At 42.1% G+C, this 14,325-nt stretch overlaps 1 protein-coding gene across 7 annotated transcripts in view; it reads right to left on the bottom strand.

The window, feature by feature from the left end:
• Window positions 1-14,325, bottom strand: part of TMCC3 (transmembrane and coiled-coil domain family 3) — a 144,305-nt gene that overhangs the window by 17,844 nt on the left and 112,136 nt on the right. Inside the window, exon 1 of one of the 7 annotated variants that reach the window (XM_055336356.1) lies at window positions 492-2,335. The exons of the other annotated variants lie outside the window; for them this stretch is intronic. The gene's annotated coding sequence lies outside the window, so the exon portion shown is untranslated. Of the gene's footprint in view, window positions 1-491; window positions 2,336-14,325 lie in introns of those variants that run through there. 7 annotated transcript variants of the gene reach the window in all.

The raw sequence follows: 14,325 nt of genomic DNA, 5'->3' as shown, positions 1-14,325 counted from the left end.
TTTCAAAAAAGGTTTGCTATTGTTGTCATTCCAATTTCCTTTTTAAATATACCTCTATGTAAAAATGGAAAGGAAAACAAGCTCCAAACAATGGTTATCTTTTGCACAGTGGGGTTAAGAGAAGTCATTCTTTTTATGTTTTCGTATTTTCCAACTAAAAAAAAAAAAAACTGAACATGAATTACCATGTTTTACCATGAATTACTATTTGGCAGAATAGATGCTATTTTTAAAAATGACTGCTAGCCCCTTTCAGTACTCTTGGAATCACTTGGTTATTATTAGTTTACGTGAAAGGCAGACCACCAACATCCTAGTGAAAAGCCATTCCTAATAATGCTTTCCTTCCGGCAGCAGAACATTTCTCTTGTCACCTCAATGTTCTGGAACAAAGGCTAACAGAAAAGCCTAGCCTTGGACTAACATCAAAAACGGACACTGAGTCATCTCTGCAGCAACCCAAGCTTCCAAAACAGCGTAAGTGAGCTCACCTTGCTCACCGAGAAGCCAGGCACAGCTCCATCAATTACAGTGCTGCTTGAACACACTGTTCAGCCTTCCAAAGACGGCTCTCTCCATGACGTTTCACATTTAACCCCTGAAAGCTCCAGAGGAAAATGAACAAAAGGGAAGGACAGCCAATGCAGAGGCACATCACCCAAAACTGCACCTAAGAGAAGTGGGAAAGGGCAAGTGAAGGGCAGGGAGAGGCCAGCGTGGGTGCCTGGAGGGCATGGGCTGAGGCTCTGGGGGTCACAGAGGGGCCTGATCATGCAGACACACGCAGAGATGGGAACTAGGGAGGGATAACAGCCCAAGCCATACAATGCAGCTTTCATGTTAAGAAAAGCTCTTGATCCCTGTCACCCAACCAAAGAGTCGGTCCTTCAAACTGGCTGTCATCTCCCAGGCAACAGGTACCTCCCGGCGCACATGAGGGTGCTTTCAGAGGCCCACTAAGGAGCTGCCAAATATCCAGAGGCACTCACAAGTCCTTGTGGCCAGGTGTCCAAACCAACATAGCTGACATTCTGCCCTCTTACTCATTTTGGCTGGAATCTAACTTCAAATCCAGAGGCAGGGCTTTTCCTTGGTTTGTCAATCAGAATGTGCTAGGCTTTGCTGTGGCAATAATGCCAACATCTCAGTGGCTTTTTAAAAAAAAGGATAGAAAAGAAGAAAAGGTTCATTTCTTGCTCATGCTAACAAGACTGCTGGCAATCAGCTGAGGGACCTGAGGACTATGAGGAAGCCTCTCTGACCTGCTGTGATGTTGTTGGTGGCCGTGGCAGGTGAATCATTCCCCGGGGCTTAAAGACACCCACCAGAAGAGATGCCTGTGGCTTCCCCTGCTCGCTGCACTGGGCTTTAGTGCATTTCAAGGCAAGTACAGGACAGGGAAGTAAAATCCTACCACATGCGCGGGAGGAAAAATGCCATGTTAGGGACATGCATGTCCTCTCATTTGTTAAAAATTCTGAGATATGTTCTACTGTTATCACTATTTAACAAATGAGACAACTAGGCACAGAGAAGCTAAGTTGCCTACGGGCACACCACTAGGAAATGGCAGAGTGAGGACCGAAATCCAAGTGGTCTGTCTCCAGAGCCTGCCTCTCTAATGACTGGGTACTTTTACGATGAGTCAGGCATCGTGCTAAATAATTTTTTTAGTATTCATATGTTCTTCACACTCATTCTATTTGATGAGGAAAGTAAAGCTTATGAAAAGTATATAGGTTTCTTGAGGTCCTCCATAGATAATAAATAGCAAGACTTCGGGAGACCTAAGCTCAGCCACCAACTGTGTGAAAACCCACTCGTGTCCCTAACATGGGCACCCAGGCTGTGTGAATACTCGGGGTTGGGTTTAGACCTCTCTGTCGTCAAACTCTCCCTCCCACAGGCTAAACTCTAAATCCACATCCATGCCATTGCTTCCCCGCAGCCCTGGGGCTGCTGTGAAACCACATCCATCTCAGGTTTGATTCGGCCTGTGAATTCATTCTTCCTCATCCATGCTTTAAAATAGGCATAGCTTTTAGGCAAAGTAATTTTGAAGATTAAAAAAAAGAGCTTACCGCTTTTATCAAAACCATGTGCGAGCATTTACGATCACTGAGACAAGAAAGGCAATTAGAGAAACAAGGTAAAAATCAGAGAAGTGAGATGAGAGACCTATGGAGAAGAGGCAAGCCACGTCTAAGGGCCTAACAACTGAGGGGTTCAGTTCCGGACGCACGTGGGTGCAGAGGCCACTCAGCAGATAAGTCATGAATCTGCCTGGAGAAAAGGAAAGATCGCCCTTCCCTATGCTGGGTGTAATGGCAGGGAGCACAAGGCCGCTGCCCAGCATGGCCCTTCAAGGGATACCTTTTTTACATTCTACCAAAAAAAAAAAAAATGCGAGCTTTCTGTCACTTTGCTTCTAATAATACTATGACACAAGGGAGCCATCCTTCCTCCTGCTGCTGACATGTACCTGCAAGATATCTCACCAATCAATAAACATGGAACCCAGGAAAGCCAATGAACCACTGGACCCCAGCACCCGACACCTGGTTTTCTTGCTAACTGAGCTAACCTGCAGTGGAGAAGTAACTCTGAAGGCTTGCTAAGCATCCTTTATCATGCCATAATGAACACATTCACGTGGATACCTATACAGAATACTCAGTATTCATTAATACTTTCTTTCCTACTGCATGCTAGAAATGAAAAACGAAAGAGGGCTCCATATAGTATCCAAAAGGATATCTTATTGGTAAAGTGTCTTCATAAAATGTTTATACTAATTTATTTTTGACAAAGAACACTTCCTACTGTAGTTCAAGTCTGTCAATAGGACACCATAAACTTCTTTAAAGTGTTAATGTGTTAATAAAACCTTTCCAGGAAAAGGACTGAACCTCTTTTAAAGTTCATGGTGTCCAGATCAGGAACTGAGTCACTAGTTTTACCATAAAGGTTTTATGTCATGTCCCCCACCCCCCGCCCTTCCTCTCTCAGCATCACTGACAAAAGAAATTCGACAGCATCAGAAATTCTAGTTCTTGATTGCACGTGAAATTCAGCTCATTATTCTGGGATTAAGGATGGTTGAGAACAGGGGCTGGAATACACCTTCCTGTGCTGGGCCAACCCTTTATCCAGATAGTGCAAATTGATGGAAGAAAGGAGATTAGACAAAGTGTTTAAGGTTCTCAAAAACAAATTCTTCAAGCATCTTCAAGCACTTACAAACACTTGATACTGTAATTAGAAATAATTATCTTTTCATTAAGCCTCTACCAGGCAGCAGTAACCTACTTTGAGTTATGTGCACCAGAAAATTTAGATGGTCTTCAAAATAGCTTATAACTCACACTTTTGATTAACACAAACTAATCCCTTACAAAATTAGTCTGACCTGGTAAAGATTTCCTGGATGCTGTATAACCTATAGACAAATGAAATGAAAGGGGGGGTGGGGGAGACCAGATAGGGAAGGCCAGGGTAATGCAAATCGAGCAACCAACGCTGAGTACCAACAGCAGGTGAAGGACAGCCACTGTCCTCCGGGGCAGGGACCTCACTGGCATGTGCTATGACACCAGAACCTACGCTGAATACCAACGGTAGGTGAAGGACAGCCACAGTCCCCTGGGGCAGGGACCTCACTGGCATGTGCTATGACACCAGAATAGGGCTATTTCTAGGAGTAAGGAGTCACTGGGCATCACCTGGACCTCAAAGCCAGGCAAGTTTGAGAAAGGGAAGTGAGTACCCACATGGGTCCCTGACCTCTGCAGACTAGTAAGAATGCAGCCTTCCACAAGGAAGGGCTCACGGTTCCTTCCAGTGGGGAGATGTGAGATGGTGCCTTCAGAAGAAGGGGAAGCAGGAAACCCCAATTTTAGGACTAAATGCACAATAAACATCACAGTGGCTTTTAGTTCCTACACTTAGAAGAAACAGGGCTGTGAGAAACCCTGGGCACCGAGCTGACCTCTTCCGGGGGGGCTGGAGTCCTTCCCACCAGGGAAGTTACTCCCCACCAGTTTCGGGTAGTGGGTGTCAGTAAAACCTTCCCGGGGAAAGGACTGAGTGCTTGCCTTGAGGGCTGGGGGAGAGCTGGAAATAGCACATGATACTCCAAGAGACCCACCCCAGGAACTGAGGCAGGAGAGGCAGCTCTGAAGGAGAGAAAAATGGGTCTGCAACCCCTGAGCCAATTAGCAGGAAGCATGGCATCTACTCACTGCCTCCCTTATCCCCAAAATGCGGAGGGTGGGGGTTCTTGGGTGCAATGTGTGTCCAGGCTTTTTAAAGACTGTATTTATTTATTCATGAGAGACACACACAGAGAGAGGCAGAGACACAGGCAGAGGGAGAAGCAGGCTCCCTGCAGGGAGCCCGATGCGGGACTAGATCCCAGGACCCCGGGATCATGACCTGAGCCAAAGGCAGATGCTCAACCACTGGGCCACCCAGGCACTTTTTTTTTTTTTAATTTTTAAGTTCTTGGATATTACTGCTACTCTATTTCCCATGTGCCTTATCATAACCTCTTAGGAGAAAGAGGGATGTGGACCTTATTTTATGGATGCTACATAGGTCATCCTGCCTGGAGGTGAACGCTATACTCTCACTCCCAAATGTAATAAGGGGAATGTGGTCAAACATACCCAACTCATAAACTGGCGTAACTACTTCTGTCTCCCATTGTCGGGACACCCAGAGAAAGCCACAGTAAAGGTCACAGCTTGGCTTGTGTCCTATTAAAAGTTGCTTAGTAAGCCTGAGCCAGGAAACAGAACTTGATCCTCAGGCCCCAAAGGAAACCTAAGCAAACCTAAGCCTCATCATTAAATTATTCTCTGTAGATCAGGGTTTAATTTGTTTTGGGTACCATAAAAAATACTGCATATGTAGTAGATAATCTGTAGTATAGAATTTCGTTATAAATAGGTCAGAACACATCTAGCCTTCAGATAAGGCTTAGAAATAATATACTTAATTTTGTAGTAGAAAAAAACCTGATCTTTATTAGTTTCTTTCCCTTTTGCAATATGGCACTTACTTCCTTGATGCAATTTTATTTTTTCTAATGTAAGCCAGGAGTACTATCACCAAATAGCAGCTAGAAATAAAAATCTTCTTTTTGTTCAACCAAAACCATAAACAGCATCATATTCCAGGAAAAAAATTTTAATGTCCATGAAAAGTATATTCAGTCAACATTCTAGGATTTATTTTTTGTATGGAAGCTGTGTTAAGCTTCAAGTGAGGCCAAGCAATATAAAAACTCTCATCACCTTGGGCCAAATAAAACTACCTTTTTAAAAGATAAACCAGATCATGTCCTGTTCCTTCTCAAAATCTTTAAAATCCTGTAGACTAAAAAAAAAAAAAATCCTGTAGACTAGGGGTGCCTGGCTGGCTGAGTCAGTAGAGCATGTGACTCTTGATCTCAGGATCGTGAGTTCAAGCCCCACCATGTTGGGTACAAAGCCTACTTTATTTATTTATTTATTTATTTATTCATTCATTTATTTATTTATTTATTTATTTTTAAAGACTTTATTTATTCATGAGAGACACAGAGAGAGAGGCTGAGACACACGCAGAGGCAGAAGCAGGCTCCACGCAGGGAGCCTGATGCGGAACCCGATCCCAGGACTCCAGGGCCATGCTGCGGGCTGAAGGCAGACACCCAACCGTCCCTAAAGCCTACTTAAAAAAAAAAAAAAAAAGTAATAAAAAAAAATTCCCTAAAGAGTGAAATCCTTAGCAAAGAATTTAGTAGAACTCTTCTGATCAGGGTACTCTCTTAGCCATATGCCAGGAGACCTGTCCATAAGGATATTTTGAATACATCTACGCACAAGGTACCAGGGTAAGGTGGGAGCTTATATACATTCATTTCACCTCCAGGGTTCCATGAAGTAGGTGTCAATAGCTGTGCTTTGGAATGGGAAGGCATCAAATAAGTTGTAGTTATAGCTAATTAATAAGGAACCAGGATTTGTACCAAAGTCTAAGCTTTCAGTCTTTATCTTATTCCCTTAATCCAATAAGCCCCTGAATGCTTGCTTCATGCACTTTCCTATTACAGTGTATTCAGTGCCTGCCACTTCCCCATCCCTAGCATGGCCTCTGGGGCCTCCACCCCAAATTACTTTTCTTTTTTTTTTAATTTTTATTTATTTATGATAGTCACAGAGAGAGAGAGAGGCAGAGACACAGGCAGAGGGAGAAGCAGGCTCCATGCACCGGGAGCCTGACTTGGGATTCGATCCCGGGTCTCCAGGATCATGCCCTGGGCCAAAGGCAGGCACTAAACCGCTGCGCCACTCAGGGATCCCCCAAATTACTTTTCAAGGACTAGTTCAGATACTGCCTCTTCCACAACGCTACCCCCACTTCCATGCTCAGCTAGAACCAATTGCTTCTTTTTTGCTCTCCACAAAATCTGCATTTCCCCCTTTAACAGTGCTTATTCTGCTGTATCTAAGTGTAGAACATGTGGCACCCCGCTATACTGAAGCCTCAAAGGGACACAATGTCTAATAAGCCAATTGTGTCCTGCCCCACATTCCTTCCTCAATAGGACCTTAGTCTCTGTTGCTCAATCAATGGTAGACAAACAGCCAACTGGGGTAGCCAGTTGTCCCTCATGTTTACATTTGCTCAGCTATTGGTGACGACGAGATCAAGGAGAACCTGCCACTGAGGTTATTCAGGACTGTTTTCAAGAAAGACTGGACTGCATGCAGTTCATGGCTCGTGATTCATGCGAAAGATCAAACATTCAGAAAACTGATGTGTTTCATGGCTTCCTGTTGCTCCAAATAGCGAATGACAAATATTAACCCCCACAAGGTACAGAATACACAGGTGTACTCCCTTCCTCCCTGGGTCACCATCAGAACTGTGGCTGAGAATCCACGTGTCTGCTCCTTCTAACACACCGTATTTTAACTCAATCCATTATTCGTGAGGGCATAAGGATGCAGTCTTATACTGTGTTAAATGAAAAACTTAAAAAATATGTTTACTGCCCCACCAACATTATCAAGTATAATTCCGTCCCTTTGGAAATCATAATTCAATAGAAGGTGCACACAAAAATCAAGGAGTCCCTTTATCCTACAAAGTCTAAGAAGGCAATGATTTGTTTTAAAGGACAAAAGCAGACCTCAAGAAGAACGGGTCCAAGAGAGGGCAGGATCCTGGCAAAATAGTACAGATTAATTTTAAAGATGGAAGCAACCAGTTAAAGACTTAAGCATTACATAATTTCCTATATGCTTCACATACATTTTATTTTTCCTCTCAAGAATATGAGATTAGGATAATTACTCCAACTTTACAGACAGAAAAAGCAAGTGGCTTGTCTGAAGTCATAAAGCCAGTAAGCAGCAGAGCTGTAACTCCCGCTGGCTCCAAGGTCTGCTGCACTCTAACATCTCCATCTTTTACTGAGAGCCTGCTGTGATATGCAGATCCTTTTTACTAGACACAAACATGTCTCCCACACCCTGACAACCCCTAAGATTTGGTTTACATAAATCACTATGTCTCCATTAAATATTGCACAGTGAAAAAAATATGTATGGGAGAGAAACCAGAAGAGCAATACTAACAAATGGTTTTAGGCAGCTTTTGGGGCCACAACGCAATTACTAGAGATGTTCCCAATCTGACATTAATAAGTCAGAGAAGAAACTAGCTTAAATCCCAAGATATCTTGAACAAAATATGTAGGCTGCTTCTGTTTTAACCACTAATGATGATTCTCAACACCAGTGAAACACGCCAGTTTGCACATAAAGTCCCTCTTCTGGTTAAAGCCCTGGTAGGTATATAATCATCAGAGGCTCTGCTACCAAGATGAAGGCAAGAGGAGGCTTCCTTCTCCCGGAGCCACAGCAGTTTAAAAGCACTGAAGATCTGTATTTCAGTTAGAGGATAGTCCTCTAGAAACACATTGTTTTGTAATCTGGGGAAAAAAGAAAACTACAAAGAACGTAATTGAATTGTGGATTGTGATTTTTTAAGATAAACACTATCCCGTGACCTTTCTTAGACCTATATTTGGGCTGACAATAGCCTTCCAGGGCCTACTCAAAACACTTGCAAGCCACCAGCCAGCTGAGATTCATAGGAAAGGCCCAATTCCAAGGCCATGTGTACCTACACAGAAGTTAATTCTATCATGTTGGTAGCATCCATTAGTGGTTAAAAGCAGATGCAGAGCCAGACCACGCAGGTTCAAATCCCATCTCTACCATGTTAAACATATCATCATAGCAAGTTGCTTATTCTACGCCTCAGTTTCCTCATCTGTAAAATGGTGACAACAGTACCTACTTCACAGGGCGATCGTGAAGATTAAACGAATGAATGTTTGTGAAGTGCTTGGAACAGGGCCTGGTGCAGAGTTAGGTGCTCTTTTCTGACATACCTCAGAAAAGTCCAGAGCCAAGAGCCACAATGCTGCCTTCACCGTGATTAAGGTCTTCAGGAGAAGCTGATAATACCCTCACTACCCTGCTTCATGGAATCTGCTTGTGTATGCAGGTGAAGATGTAGGGGGAGAAAAGACAAGCAAGGTCTCAAAGCACACAGGAGGCCCCTGCAGAATTAAGTTTCAATGAACTTGAACTGAGCGGTAAAGAGAATTTTTCAAAAGATGCCTATTTACCCAAAAATACCTAGTATTTGAGTGATTTCATCCAACTTTTGAAAAGGTACAAGACCTCACATGACTAAAACTTAAAACCTCAGAATCTGGTCCTTAAGTTTTTAAATCCATATCATTAGTCTTCTATGTTGCTATGTTGGTGAAACTAGAACTCTAAAGTAAGGCCCTAAAGAGAGAGGTCTGACATTTCCCTAAGTCTCAAAGCAAAATAAGGAAAAAATGTATTAGAAAACCTCATGTAATGACTATAACTTGCTACTTCCTGTAAAAATACTCCTAAACTAATTCTTGAGAGTGTTATGTCACAGAAGTTGGTTTTCACAGATGCACTGGCTGTGTTTTTTGTTTTGTTTTGTTTTTGAACCAGGCTGTAGCTAATTCCATGACCTTCCCTATCAGTGGCATCATTCTCTAATTCTACCCAGGTTCTCTCTCCACCCCTGACTCAAGCTGTCACCAGATCCTGTTACTTCTCTGCCCAGTAATTTCTCCCTAGATTGACCCTTCCTTGCTATCCCCAGATCCCCCATGTCCTACACCTCACCTAAACAGGCTGCACTGCACTCAGTGTTTCAGGTCTTCAACCCAGCCATGGAAAGTCATTACAGTCATCTTCTAAACTTCTACTTTCTTTCCGTTACAACACTGTCTAGGATGTACAATGACTCTTCCTCTAATAAAGCAATTGGGTTCTTTCTCCTGCTGGCACTTAATCCCTGAGTGATGTTTCCTCTTCCAAATATCCTAGGTCCCCATCCTTCCTTGTAGCACCTTCCTGAGAGACCTTAGCACCACAGTGTGCCCGACACATCTCTGCACTTTCCACCTCAATACTTACATCATTCCCTTCTGGGCATACCCTTTCCAAGACCTTGATCTAATCCAGATCTTACCACCCCTTCAAGATTTCTTCCAGGAGGCTTTTCCAAGGAACCCCTACCCATGTTACTTTCTCTCCTTCCTGATCCATTCTGGCTCTTATTAATACTGTTGAGAGGGGCCCTACTTGTTTTATCCTTCTTGCTGGATTTTTAGGTTACTGAAAGTATTCATTTTAGATGTCATACAATACTCAGAACCAGCAGTATCACTCAGTAGCAAATACTTAATGTAACTATCTCTATACTGCTCTTCTTTTTTTTTTTTTTTTTTTAAAATTTTTTTTTTTATTTATTTATGATAGTCACATAGAATGAGAGAGAGAGAGAGGCAGAGACACAGGCAGAGGGAGAAGCAGGCTCCATGCACCGGGAGCCTGATGTGGGATTCGATCCCGGGTCTCCAGGATCGCGCCCTGGGCCAAAGGCAGGCGCTAAACCGCTGCGCCACCCAGGGATCCCTATACTGCTCTTCTGAAGGAGACCCACACTAAGAAATATGTATCTACAATAAACATATGTATATATGTGTATGCATGTATATACAACGTATATGCAACTGAAACAGGTTTTATGAAATAATACTTATCTTTACTACATGCAACCCAACTATAAGCACAGTTTTAAAAAGAGATGTAGCTCATTTTTTGGACCACTGCATATTGGAAATCATAATTTTGTTAGGGTATGTTAGTTTTATTATGTAGAAAAACTTGTTTTTATATACATGTCAGAAACAAAACACCTTGATGTCTACAGATAACTTACTTTGAAACATTACACACACACTATAAAAAAGTAAAAATAAAAAGTTTAAGTATTGAATCTGGATAAGGAAGATGGGTATTTGCTCCACTCTTCCTTCTGCTTTTCCAGTATAAAAATATAAAATGATAGTTGTTATGCATTAAATTCATTCCATGACCAATAAATGAGATTTAATCCTGTTTGAAAAATAGTGCTTTATAATTTGTAATTGGGGAAAAATACAAGCCACATGTTTCTGTGTTTGGTAATTATATTTAAGGAGGCTCTAACATACCGGAGAATGTTTTATGGTTACTTCCGGGCCCGTGAGGTAAAGAAAGGTTACTTCCTGGCCAGTGGGGTAATAAATTTTCCATTGCTGAGTTTACTAATCTCTCCTGTAACACTCTATGAAACTTTCTATGAATCATTACTACCTTAGCAGCGAGGTATCTGATCAAGGACAGTTTTTTACTTGCAAAGATCACTGAGTGGTGCTTACCTTTGACTTCTCATCCTAAGTAAAAGCTCTGGGGTTTTCATTGAAGCTTTAAAAGGACTACACCTGCAAACAGCAAAAGGCCAAGACAAGGCACTGATACTGCAAAAGTCAGAATAAGCATGTGTACTGATTAAAACTCTTCTTTTCCTTCTTCTTTAAAAATTGGTTCTTATCAAAGAATAAATTTCATAAACACAGTAACATCTGTTACTGATACTAACAGGGAAGTGTCACAGATGAGTGAATTGAATCTTTAGATAATTGACATTCTTAACCATTTAAGGGCCAGCACTTTTAAGTCTTGCTGATGAAGGATTTCTAAATCTCTAACTTCCCAAGACTACGTTCCTAGTGACCGGGATCATCCACATGAGCGGGTTTGAACTGTGACAGAGCACAGTCGTGGTTTCTTCCTGACCCTAGGTCAGTCGGGGGATCTGGGGGTCTAGATAGCTCTCCAGTCGTAGGTCCCTCACTTGAGAAAACAAGGTGGCTGAACTCTGCTATGAGCAGGTCTGGGAGGCTGGCAGCCCTCAGTACATACCAAGTAATAGCCCAAGTGTGGATTCTTCCTTATAATGAAGCTTACTCACCAAAATGAACATGAAGCAAAAAAGCAGTTAAAACCCACATGCAGGGCAGCCCGGGTGGCTCAGTGGTTTAGCACTGCCTTCAGCCCAGGGTGTGATCTTGGAGACCGGGAATCAAGTCCTGCATCAGGCTCCCTGCATGGAGCCTGCTTCTCCCTCTGCCTGTGTCTCTGCCTCTCTCTCTCTCTCTCTGGGGCTCTCATGAATATATAAAAATCTTAAAAACAACAACAACAACAAAAAACCTACATGCAGCAAATAACAAGAATGAACAGCTGAAGCACCTGGTGAGGGGGGTGCTCAGTCAGTTGAGCATGTGACTCTCGACTTTGGCTCAGGTCACCATCTCAGGGTGGTGGGATTGAGCCCCGCTTGGCAGGGAGTCTGCTTAGTCTCCCTCTCCCTCTGTTCACCAGCCCCCTTAAATAAATAAATAAATAAATAAATAAATAAATAAATAAATAAATAAATAAATAAATAAATCTTTTTTAAAAAATGACAGTTATTAATGCAGCATAGATGAATCGCTGTCACACTTAAAGAAACCCTATACAGAAACATCCACACTATAGGATTCTTCTGATCTGGAGGTCGGAACCGTGGTCAGTAACCCTGGCTGGGAAGCAGGGGTAGGGAGAATGATGTGCCAGGAGGTGGTACAGGGAGCACACAACGCTGGTGCAGGCGGGGGCCATGCAGTGTGCACACAGGGAAAAATCATCCAACTGTACATTTAAGATGTACCCACTTTACTGCAAGTTATTCCCCCAAACAGTAAAAAATAAAATACAAAAAAAATTCAGACAACAAAAATACAGCAGCTGTCAAAATTACTATAACTTTGCAGGATCAAAGACATTGCAGATACTCAATAAGTGAATGGTGACGAACATACTGTAGTGCTCAGTTCTAGCTCTTAATCTTTAACTTCCTTAGTGCGGCAAATTCATACTGCATTTTGTCAGCTCCTTAACATTTTTAAAATTTCTGAAACTTTCAAGATACCACCTAATAAATGCTCGTTGTTAGTTATAGAATACAAAAGAGCAAATGTACGAAACACAGAGAAAGCAGAGAAATCTGTATGGCGTATTAGCAAAATACTAATATCTGCGGCATGACTAAACATACCAGATTTAGATACAAAGATATTTAATCTTAAATTCTGCAAAATGCAGCAACATCCAAAACAATTGTTGATGCCGATTGCACATGCCCTGGTTCATTACATAACGGTTATTTAGAAAGCCAATATTTCTCAAATTTAACTAAAAGCACACAAAGTACAATTAGAGCTTATTCACTTACTTAAGCCAAATGTTTTTATGATAGCTAGTGGAATTGACTAATTCAGGTTAATGGAACTGATAGTTAATGGAATTGATTAATTTAGGTTCCAAACCAAGCCCCCAAAATATATATTCTTCACTCAAAAAAAATGTTTTTCTGGATATCTTTTGTGAGCCAGGCACTATGCTAAAAGTGCCAGAGTCAGAAAGGTGAATATAACAAACTCTGCCGCAGGAGCTGTTTGGACAGGCTGATGCAAGAACTACATGGAAGAAGGTAATAAGTACTATAAGGAATAAAAAGGCAGAAATAAGTAACCAGAAGCCTTCGGTGAGACAACTTCTAAGAGGATGATACTTGATTTGGACACAGAAGAGGAGGCTCAAAAATCAGCCAAAAGAACCTAGCAAGGAGCACAACACATCCATAGCGGCAAGAAGCAGAGTATTTGGGAAACAAATGGTTTCTTGAGGTGTCTGGAATTTAGAAGGACTGAATGGGTTGTTCTAAATCAGGGTACAGTTGAGGGCTGGGGCAATAAACAGAGGTGCAGGGCAAGTATTTCTGAAAGGCAGAGGCATAAGACAATACAGACAGCCTACAGCTGGCTCTGTAAGCCGCGCTAGCCCTGACAATTTACCATATAGGCAAGCGAAAGCCAGGGTTTTAAAAGTGGTGATTTTTTTTGAATCATACAAATATTGAGAAATAGGGGTGCTTGGCTGGCTCAGTCAGCTGAGGGTCTGACTCTTGGTTTCTGCTCAGGTTGTGATCTCAGAGTCCTGAGATGGAGCCCCACATCAGCTCTGTGTTCAATGGGGAGTCTGCTTGTGTCTCTCCCTCCCCTTCTGACCCTCCCCTTGTGTGAGTGCCACATGCACTCTCACTCTCAAATATAAAACCTTTAAAAAAATATATATATATGTATGTGTGTGTGTGTATATATATATATATATATATATACACACACACACACACTGAGAAGTAGAAATTTTGGGATATCAAAAAGCTTAGGGAGAAAAAAATCACCCATAAAACCCTCCATTATATACACTGCTTAGATTCTTAACTTTTTAAAAACACAGAACTGTGGTTATACTGTACATAGGGACTTCAGATACAGTTCAAGTGCTGTGTACACACTGACATAAGAAGGATCCATTAATCTGTAGGATTTGGTCAATATATGCCTGTAAGCTCACACGTCATCACATATCAACACTAAGTGGGCCTCTGCAGGAGATGCAGCAATTGTATAACCAAATCCACTATTTAAAAAAAAAAATCATTTGAAGCTAAGGACAGCTGAGTTCTCACCTACAATAATAATAACCATCCCATGAGAGGAAATCAGGCACTTTGCCTCATAAATACATGAGATAATTTATCCCATCGCTATTTCTCTCTCTTCTGGAGGCTTAAGAGGCCAAACACATTCCAGTGATTGCAGTCCTGGAGCTTTTTATCAGAGGGCTCCACAGATTACAAAGGGCAAAAAAAAATTTTTTTTTAAGAGTTTAATTACATTCATGAGACAGAGAGAGGCAGCGACGTAAGCAGAGGGAGAAGCAGGCTCCTTGCAGGGAACCTGATGTGGGACTTGATCCCAGGACCGCAGGATCATTACCT

The sequence above is a fragment of the Nyctereutes procyonoides genome, unplaced genomic scaffold (assembly GCF_905146905.1).
Source record: "Nyctereutes procyonoides isolate TBG_1078 unplaced genomic scaffold, NYPRO_anot_genome, whole genome shotgun sequence".
NCBI classification, from domain to species: domain Eukaryota; kingdom Metazoa; phylum Chordata; class Mammalia; order Carnivora; family Canidae; genus Nyctereutes; species Nyctereutes procyonoides.
This window is presented reverse-complemented; position numbering and strand designations above follow the sequence as displayed.